The 10,895-nt window shown below is 41.3% G+C and overlaps 1 pseudogene; it reads left to right on the top strand.

Moving 5' to 3' along the window:
- The first annotated feature begins 7,936 nt into the window (after window positions 1-7,936).
- On the top strand, window positions 7,937-8,811 carry LOC145418267 (DNA-directed RNA polymerase III subunit RPC1 pseudogene; annotated as a pseudogene).
- The last annotated feature ends 2,084 nt before the right edge of the window (window positions 8,812-10,895 follow it).

Below are 10,895 nucleotides of genomic sequence, written 5' to 3'. Positions count from 1 at the left end.
TGAAAAATTCAGTATTTTTCTTATGTGATGTCTCTGTGCACTAGCAGAAAGGTTTTGTGTTTTCTGGTATAAGATCTTCAGAAACTAACTTGTCGCAATGTATTTTCCTTCATTAAGGAAGAGAGAGAGCGGTAACCGGAAGTGCATCATCGGTCTGGTTGATTGGAAAGCCACAGCCATATGTAACTGCAAGCCAGTTATCCTGTGTGGAACAAGTACTAAAAGTGTTCCTGTTCCATCATATGAAGAAGAAAAAGACAATTTCCAAAGTTGCAAAAGAAAATATCTTTAAGGTGAGGGAAATCTGGAAAATAGCCAAGTACAGCAAGCCAGTTTTGCAAACTCTTGCCTTGACAAACATTTGGAAGTAGCTTTTCTCCCAGTTATGTATCAGGGGGATATCCTTTGTCCTAATTGATGTAGAGATTCCAGCTGCTATCTCTTCTCTGTTCTTGCATCGAGCTCTATAGAATGTAGCAGGCGAAATCACAAACTCCCCGAGATTATGACCAAGGCTTGGGCAGCAGCAGCATATGAGCTTGTTGTCTGGCGCACTGAAAGATTGTCCCGGTCCTAGGCAGCCATCAAGTTCTTGTCCCAGACAGCTTTCCGCTTCTTGCTTGTTGCTGCATGACGACGGCATGGAGAACTGGCTGGAGTCGGACCGACAAAGCCATCATCATCTGTGGAAGTCTCTAACACAGAACTGGATTAATCCAAAATGACTGTCTCCTCCAACCTCCCTCTTTCCTTTAAGTCTTTCTGTTTTAGCTGCTAGGCGTCTGAATGGCGTTTCCTCTTTCTCTCCATGACCTTGGCCATTACAACGTCGATACCAGCAACTGAGGATGAGGCTGTGTCCTTGCGCTGACTAATAAGAAATCGTTTATTTTCAACTGGAATGTTCATGCTCATTGCCTTCGAGTGTACCAAGTCGAATATCCTTTCCAGATCCGCTTTGAAGAGATCCCACATCATCTCCTTCTCACTGTCCTTGCCCTTATTCTTCTTCAAGTTTACCTAATCCTCATACAGTTTATTGAGCTTCTTGATTTGCCAAGCTTCATCAGATTGAGGAAGGTTCGCTATTTTCCAGATTTCCCTCACCATAAAAGATGGTTTCTTTTGCAGCTTTGAAATTAATCTTTTTCTCTTCCACATGATGGAACATAAACACTTTTAGTACTTATTCCATAGAGGGTAATCGGCTCCCAGTTACATTCTGCTGTAGCTTTCCAATCAGCCACACCGATAATGCACTTCTGGTTACCAAGCTTTCTCTCTCTGTGAAAATATAATAAGAAAAGAGAATGCAATTAACAGGGGAAAATACATTGCTACAAGTTAGTTTCAGAAGATCTTTTACTATAAAACACAAAACCTTTCTGTTAGAGTGCACAGAGACATCACATTAGAAAAATGGTAAGAATTTTTCGAGATATTTTAAAAAGTTTCACTTTTGAGCGGCCCCAAATAAACCCCAACTTCAGTTAAACTTAGCCAGAAGTGTTTGCCCATAAAGTGGAACTAGGGCAAGGAGAACTTAAGTATTTTTTCCTTTTAAACACCCTAATATATATATATATATATATATATATATATATATATATATATATATATATTGTTACATAGCCTATGATTTCATCATCCTTTGTGTAATTTTAACGCACAGTTGCTGCATGTTTGATCACGAGCGTGCTCTGCCTCAGTCCCCCCCTTCTACCGTTATAGTAGAGTAAGTCGTTCTCTCTGTTATTCAGAGCGGGATTTTCAGCTTTTTGTCCCCATGGCTTCATTTGCGCGCGCGTCCTTCTTACAAGTTGTATCAAGCTCTCCTGGCCCCTATATAATGAGCTCAGTCTCTACATCATTGCCACTTAGATCTGCTCCTCATTTTGTTCACATCTCTGTCCTCCCCTGTACAGATATTATTATTGTGAGTGCTCAAGAAATCTCCAAACATCTAGCAGCTGTGTGTAATTTGAGTATAAGTGTTGTTGCATTTTTTCTTGTACTGTGTAGCGTAAGGTTGATTCTTAGGCCTAGTGAGGTTTTTGATTAATGTTGGGTTTAATGTAAGTCATTTTTGATAATAGTTTGTATCTGTAATAATTTATCTGGCATTCACTGAGTATTATCTGGTATCTCATTTTATCAGGGCTGACTTAGATAAATTTACTCTTGCTAATTTCGTGTTAATAGAGGCTATTGCAGTTAACCATATATTTAACCTGTTTATTTGCCATTACTTTATCCTTATGAGTCCTGAATGTTTTGTTGTTAGTTTAAGCATTAAACTTTAACTTGTAATTTTACCTAACTCTTTTGTTTTGAACCTGGAACTTTACGGGACAGTAGTGACTCTTTGTATTCTCACTTAAAGTGTACATTATCTTTCTCTGTTCCGTAACATAAATTTGGCGACCTCATATCAGGATATTCAGGATATTATCATAAGGATATTGCTTGATATTTTGTGACTGTTACTTATTAATTATGTCTACTATTACTACACTTGATGAAGCCAAAGATTTTTTGTCAAATGTGCAAACAGTGTGTGATGTAGAAAACAGAACAAAGAATGAACTTAAGCTTGTTGCTCAATAATTGGGAATTGCTGTTCGCTCTCATCATTCTAAAGATCAAATTGTTGACATGATTAATGAAAGCTTGTTTAATGTAACTCCTCCAAATGAGCAAACGCAGATTGAATTAGCTAAGTTACAGCTAGCCCTGCAGGAGTCTCGTGCTTAGGAGGCGGAGGCACGTATTCAGGAGGCACAGATACACGCACAAGTTGAACTTGCCAGAATTCAGGCAGACCATGAGTATCGCATGAAACAAGGTGGAACTGGATCATCTAGCTCTGATGATTTTGATGTGGCTAAAAATGTTAAACTTGTCCCTCCTTTTAATGAATCTGATTTAACAAAGTATTTTCAGTTGTTTGAGAGGGTAGCTACAGGTTTTAATTGGCCTAAGGAGTATTGGCCACTACTCCTTCAAACTGTTCTCACCGGTAAAGCTCAAGTAACTTATGCATCTTTGCCTCAGGATCAATGCAATAATTATGATGTAGTTAAGAGCTTGATTCTTAAGGCCTATGAGCTTGTTCCTGAAGCTTATAGAGTAAAATTTAGGACAACTTACAAGCAAGATAAGCAATCCCATGTTGAGTATGCAAAAATCAAAGAAGATTTGTTAGAGCAGTGGTTAAATTCTAAGAATGTGGATTCTGATTTTGACAAATTTAAGCAGATGATTTTGCTGGAGGACTTCAAAAGGTGTATTAGTAAAGATGTAAGCCTATATCTTGATGAGAAAAGAATAGATAATTTGTCTGATGCTGCAGTTTTAGCTGATGAGTATGTTCTCACTCACAAGAGATATTCTAGAGAAAAAGGGAAAGCTGAGAGTAAGTACGTTGCCTCTACTCAGAGTACAGGTAATAAAGATGATGTTTCTCAGGAAGTAAATACCAGCTTCACCTCTAGATTTCAGAAAAGTAAATGTACTTATTGTAGTAAGCTTGGTCATACTACGGAGAAATGTTTCAGGAGACAGCGTGATGTGAACAAAAAGGAGTCTTTAAATATTCAGTCAATTGGTCTCGTGTCCACCCTTGAGAGTTCCCAGAATTCTTTAACTGAGTTAACTGAACCTGCTTTGAGGGGTAACTTAAATTCTCATGATGGAGCTCCTCTTTTGAGCAGTAACGTGGGTGACACTCTCAAGAGTTCATGTGCTAATTTCCTGTCTGATGGTTTTGTCAGTCCTCTGGACAGTAATGACAGGAAATCAGTTCAAATATATCGTGATACAGGTGCTTGCCAATCCCTTATGCTGACCAGTGTTCTAGGCTCTAATGTTAATTCCTCTGATGAAACTGTAATCTTACAAGGTGTAGGGAATAATTACTTCTCTGTCCTCTGTGCAGAGTGAATTTAGAGTCTGGTTTTGTTAATGGTCCTGTTATGGTTGGGTTGGTTGAGACACTCCCAATGTCAGGTGTAACTTTCTTACTTGGAAATGATATTGGTGGAAGTCAAGTGTGTCCAGCTCCTCCGTTGTCTAGTGAGCCAGTGGCTGTGTCCCAGGATTGTGATGTCCCTGATGTGTTCCCTGCATGTGCTGTCACTAGGGCTAAGTCTAAAGTTACTGGTGATTTAAAGGATAATGATGATGATGATGATGTTATCCTAGCTGACACTTTTCTTGCTAATTTGGACCACTCACCAGATGAGGCAGTACCCCGTAGTGTTGATAATTTGTCTCGTCAAGAGTTGGTTGAGTTGCAGGTTGCTGACCCTGAGTTGAAAGGTCTAGCTAACTCTGCTTGCAGTGAAGAAGAGTCAGCCGGTGCTTCTACTTGTTATTATATAAAGTCAGGAGTACTTATGAGGAAGTGGAGACCCCCAACAGCATCAGCCGACTGTGAATGGGAGGTTGTACATCAAGTTGTCATCCCTCGTGTTTGTAGGCAGGATATCATTCGAGTGGCTCATGATTCCAGTTTGGCAGGACACCTTGGAGTGAGGAAGACTGTGGCACGCATTTTGAAACACTTCTACTGGTCAGGTATCTTCAGGGATGTTTCCTGGTATTGTAAGTCTTGTCACACCTGTCAAGTTGTGGGGAAGTGTAATCAGACAGAAAAGGTTGCACCTCTAGTTCCCATTCCTCCTTTTGAGGCGCCTTTCACCCGTGTGTTGGTGGATATTGTGGGCCCTCTTCCTAAGACTTCTTCAGGATTTTCTTATGTGTTGACCATGATTGATATGGCTACTCGTTATCCTGAAGCCATTCCACTTAGAAACATCTCAGCAAAGAACGTGGTTAAGGAAATGCTAGGGTTCTTCACAAAGTTTGGTCTGCCCAAGGAGGTACAGTCAGACCGGGGAAGTAATTTCATGTCAAACGTTTTCAAGCAGTCTCTGAAAGAGTTGGGCATCACGCAGATCACGTCTTCAGCTTACCATCCCCAGACCCAAGGAGCGTTGGAGAGATATCATCAAACACTCAAATCGATGCTCAAGAAATACTGTTTGGAACATCAGAAAGACTGGGATAAAGGTCTTCCATTCGTTGTGTTTGCTGCAAGAGAAACTCCAAATGAATCACTGGGCTTCTCACCTTTTGAACTACTGTTTGGCCATGAAGTAAGAGGACCCCTTAAGTTACTCAAGGAATGCTGGCTGTCGGAGGAAGATGACGTTAACCTGCTGGAGTATGTGATGAATTTCAAAGAACGGCTGTCCACTGCTTTACAGTTGGCGAGAGAGAATTTAGGAGCTGCTCAGGAGAAGATGAAGACTTGGTGTGATAAGAAGTCCAGGTTATGCCACTTTCAGCCAGGAGATCAGGTTTTGATTCTGCTACCAGTTCATGGGCAACCTCTTCAAGCCAAGTTTAGTGGTCCTTATTTCGTGGAGAAGAAACTCAGTGATGTCAACTATGTCATCGCCACACCAGATCGTAGAAAGAACAAGCAACTATGTCACATCAACATGCTAAAGTTATATCACAGGCGGGACGAAAATAATCCAGTCTGCACTGTAGCTGTTCCACCCGAGTCTGCAAGTGAAGCTCTCCCATGCAGTATGAGCCTGAGTGATAGTTTAGGGTAGAATCCGGATATCATGAATGATCTCCAGACTAAGCTTTCTCATCTACCTCCCGAGGAAAGGCAGGAGTTTTCGGCATTACTGCAGGAGTACCCGCAAGTGTTCCATGCCACTCCAGGAAGAACTACTGTGTTGATGCATGATGTCGAGGTTGGAGACGCAACGCCAATTAAACTGCCTCCTTACCGTGTGAACCCAGTGAAAGTTCCTCTCATCCAGAAGGAGCTTGGCTACCTGTTGGACCACAAGATGATTGAGCCCTGTCAGAGCGAGTGGAGTTCTCCTGTCACTCTATTCCCTAAGCCAGGTGGGTCACAGAGGCTTTGCATCGACTACAGACGTGTTAATCAGATAACTAAAACAGACACTTACCCTCTCCCTCGTGTGGAAGATTGCATAGACAAGATCGGAAAGGCTAGGTACATAAGTAAGTTTGATTTGTTAAAGGGATACTGGCAAGTACCTATGACTGAACGTGCTAGGGAGATCTCATGTTTTGTAACACTAGGAAAGGCTTTTGCATGTTCTGTAATGCCGTATGGTATGAAGAATGCACCAGCCACATTTCAGAAGCTCATGTATGTTGTAACAGAGGGTTTGGCAGGGTGTGTTGTTTATATTGATGATGTATTAATCTTCAGTGACAACTGGAAAGATCACCTATGCCATGTCAGTAAATTTCTTGACCGTTTAGTTCATGCTAATTTTGTAGCTAATTTATCAAAGTGTGAGTTTGGTCAAGCTAAAGTTCAGTACCTTGGGTATGTAATTGGTGATGGACATGTTGCACCACCAGGAGCTAAGGTTCAGGTTATAAGTGATCTTCCCAGTCCTAAAAGTAGGAAAGAGCTACAAAGATTTTTGGGAATGGTAGGTTATTACAGAAGATTTGATCTTAACTTTTCTATTCTTGTATCACCACTTACAGACCTACTGAAAAAGGGAGTTAAATTTGTCTGGACCGATAACTGTGAATCCTCTTTCAACAAACTTAAAGCTATCCTATTAAGTCAGCCAGTGCTCGCTACTCCAAATTTTGCTAAGCATTTTGAGATGGCTGTTGATGCAAGTGATACAGGAGCTGGGGCTGTTTTGCTGCAAGAGGATGATCAGGGTATTGAACATCCTGTATCTTATTACAGTAAGAAGTTCACTCCACCTCAAAAGAACTACTCCACTATTGAGAAAGAGCTTTTGGCCTTGATTTTGGGTTTACAGCAGTTTTCATTTTATTTGTGTTCTGGTTTTGACCCCATAGTCATTTATACCGATCACAACCCACTGAAATTCCTTAGTAAGTTTAAAGATAAAAATCAGAGACTGACAAGATGGAGTCTACTTCTTCAGGAGTATTCATTAGACATACAACATGTCAAGGGGAAAGAAAATGTTATTGCAGATTGCTTATCTAGACTTTAGACAGATTGTTTTAGAGTAATAAGAAATTTCCTTTGTAAACTTCTTTTTTCTTTGTGGGGAGGTGTTACATAGCCTATGATTTCATCATCCTTTGTGTAATTTTAGCGCACAGTTGCTGCATGTTTGATCACGAGCGTGCTCTGCCTCAGTCCCCCCCTTCTACCGTTATAGTAGAGTAAGTCGTTCTCTCTGTTATTCAGAGCGGGATTTTCAGCTTTTTGTCCCCATGGCTTCATTTGCGCGCGCGTCCTTCTTACAAGTTGTATCAAGCTCTCCTGGCCCCTAAATAATGAGCTCAGTCTCTACATCATTGCCACTTAGATCTGCTCCTCAATTTGTTCACATCTCTGTCCTCCCCTGTACAGATATTATTATTGTGAGTGCTCAAGAAATCTCCAAACATCTAGCAGCTGTGTGTAATTTGAGTATAAGTGTTGTTGCATTTTTGCTTGTACTGTGTAGCGTAAGGTTGATTCTTAGGCCTAGTGAGGTTTTTGTTTAATGTTGGGTTTTATGTCAATCATTTTTGATAATAGTTTGTATCTGTAATAATTTATCTGGCATTCACTGAGTATTATCTGGTATCTCATTTTATCAGGGCTGACTTAGATAAATTTACTCTTGCTAATTTCGTGTTAATAGAGGCTATTGCAGTTAACCATATATTTAACCTGTTTATTTGCCATTACATTATCCTTATGAGTCCTGAATGTTTTGTTGTTAGTTTAAGCATTAAACTTTAACTTGTAATTTTACCTAACTCTTTTGTTTTGAACCTGGAACTTTACGGGACAGTAGTGACTCTTCGTATTCTCACTTAAAGTGTACATTATCTTTCTCTGCTCCGTAACAATATATATATATATATATATATATATATATATATATATATTATGAAGGAGGCATTTCTTCCTGGTGACTGCTTCCTTCTGCTGAAGCTCGCAATGGATCGCATCAGGCTACCTATACTGGAGGTTGATGCATATTCAGTCAAGTACTCCATCTGCACATCTAAGCTCAAGATAAAGGAAACAGATGTATATGTTGAGAGTGACACCATCATTACAGTGCGTCCATTGCATACCAAAGTATCAGTCATGTATTACCAGCTACAACACCTCAAGCAGCACCTTACCAAGGTTATCATCAAGGGACTACCTTCCGTCAATCAGGCAGTGATTAACCTGAATGATGGTGGTCCAGGTGGCAAGCCATCATATGAGCTTCTGGTAAAGGTAACAATCTGCGAGAAGTGATCACCACGTACGGTGTTGACGACACTCGCTGCACCTCCAACAACATATATGAAATCTTCACATATTTCGGTATTGAAGCTGCAAGAGCGACTATCATTTGTAAGATTTCTGTTACCATGGAGAACCACGGGCTGAGTGTTGAGCAATGACATATGATGCTGCTGGCGGACCTCATGACATGTAGGGGTCAGGTGCTGGGCATCAATCGACAAGGCCTATCCAAGATGAAGGAGTCTGTGCTGATGCTGGCCTCGTCTGAAAAGATTGCGGACCATCTCTTTGATGCAGCATACCATGGGCAGAGCAACCCCGTCAAGGGTGTGAGTGACTGCATCATCATGGGCAAGCCTAGGAACATTGTCACGGGCATATTCAGGCTTCTCCACAGTCATCACCATGAGAACAACCCTAGGCCATGCACACTTGTCTCTGACCACCCACAGATGCATCTCTTTAGGGGGATGGTCCTGAAAGTACTGACTGTGATAGAAATTTTGATTAACCATGATTAACCACTTCAGTCCCATAATGTACTTTTAAGTTTTATTATTGGTGGTGGATGGGGGCACCCATCATCCATTCACTCAAGGTAATGATGTCTTATGGTCTCTACACTGAGTTTCCTTTACCCAGGAAACCATATATTACGCTGGGTGGTAACCATATAATCGGGTTTTTTAGCAGAGTTAAGTGTCCCCAAGATTCCCTTATCCAAAATCACTTTATCACGGCAATTGTTTCGGAGAGCCTCGGAGAGCCCACTACCCACCCTGGGCCTCAACCAAATGGGCAGATTCACATGGCCATGTGGAATGCGAGAGGTGTGAATGAGGAGAGCAAGAGGGTTGAAGTAGTGAATGTGTTCCAGAGTGTGAGATATGCCGTAATGGCACTGTGTAAAACAAAGATGAAAGGGTGTGAAGTGGAGGAGTTGGAGGGTGTGAAATGTGTAAGATCGGGCATGAATGGGCGAGGGAGATGCAAGGAAGGAGTTGCTTTGTTGATGAATGAGGTGTGGCAGAGTGGGAGGAGAGATTACAAATGTGTCAGCTCGAGATGTATGTATGTCAAGTTCAAGTTTAAGTAGGTAAAAGTGGCGGTATTTGTAGCGTATGCACTGTGTGAGGACAGGAATGAGAGAGAGAGAAAGACAGGTTTGGGGATAAGCTAGATGAAGCAGTGAGATAACCAAGAGCTATAAAGTGATCGTACTGGGCGATATGAATGGAAGATTAGCCACTGGTCCTGAGGGTAACATAATGGGTTGTAAAGGAGTACCAGGAGAAAATGATAATGGGAAGTGACTGAAGGCTATGTGTCAGGAAAGTAGGTTGTGCATTTGTAACTAGTATTTCAAACACAAAGATGCCCATAAATATACATGGTATAGAGGAAACGGGGATCGTGATGAGAAAAGCCTGATTGATTATGTGCCATAGAGATCGATGCTGGGAATGGTTGGTGATACGAGGGCCGTGAGAGGAAGATGTGGACGTCTGTCAGATCATATTATGATTGTGGTATGCAAGATCAAGCTGAGAGGAGTAAGGTGGACCAGGAGAGAGAGGAGCAGTCAGGGCGAAAGAATGAAAGTCGAGATGCTGAGGAACAAAGAAATGGCAGATGAATACAGGACCAAAGTAGGGCAGGAGGAAGAATAAGTGAATTGCAATGAAATGGATCTGGACAGCCTGTGGCGTGCATATATGGATTGCTTAGTTAGAAATGCTAAAGCGGTGTGTGGTGTGGCAAGAGTAACAACAGAAAAGAAAAGTACATGGTGGGACGAAGAGGTTAAGAAAGCAGTGGAGGAAAAGAGAAAGAAGTGGCTGGAGTGGTTACAGGACAGGGCTCAACTGTAATAATAAATGAATATACTGAGAGCAAGAAACTCGTAAAGAGACTAGTGAAGAGGAAAAAGAAGGAGGTAAATGATGATCTAGGAAGAAAAATGAATGCGAACTACTCTGAAAATACGAAGTTATTCTGGAAAGAGGTGCGGAAATGTAGAATTGAAAGTGGAAAGATATGTGATGGTGTGAACGATGTAGGTCGTAGATTATTAACCCAAGAGGATGAAGTAAGGACCAGATGGAAAGAATATTTTGAAAGCCTGATGAATGGGAATACAAAGTGCAGAGCCACTGTAAACGTGACTGTTTTGGGAAGAGAAGGAATGCAGTGCCAGGAAACATAACCTTCAGGCAGGTGAAGAAAGCTGTGAAGCAGCTGAAAATGGGAAAGCAGCTGGGGTTGTTGGGTTTTTGCAGAGATGACAAGTGAAGTGGAGAGAGTGGAATGATATGGTAGTGAGAGATAAGTAAGAAGTCATGGATGACTGAAGCTTTGCCAGCAGAGTGGAAAAAGGCAGTGATTGTACCCCTGTAAAAAAATAAAGGTGAGTGAAGTGAGTGCAAAAATTATCGTGACATAAGTTTACTGACTGTGGTAAGGAAGGCATATGGAAAAATTATTATAGAGAAAGTAAGAGAGATATCAGAAGTCTTAGTGAATGATGAGCAGGGTGGCTTTAGGAGTGGGAGAGGATGTGTGGATCAAATATTTACAGTGAGGCTGGAACGGTCGGGAACTCAGA

Source organism: Coenobita brevimanus, chromosome 113, assembly GCF_032717465.1.
Source record: "Coenobita brevimanus isolate Jiangsu-jjx chromosome 113, ASM3271746v2, whole genome shotgun sequence".
NCBI lineage: Eukaryota > Metazoa > Arthropoda > Malacostraca > Decapoda > Coenobitidae > Coenobita > Coenobita brevimanus.
The sequence above is the reverse complement of the archived record's forward strand: the minus strand, read 5'-3'. Positions and strand labels throughout refer to the sequence as shown.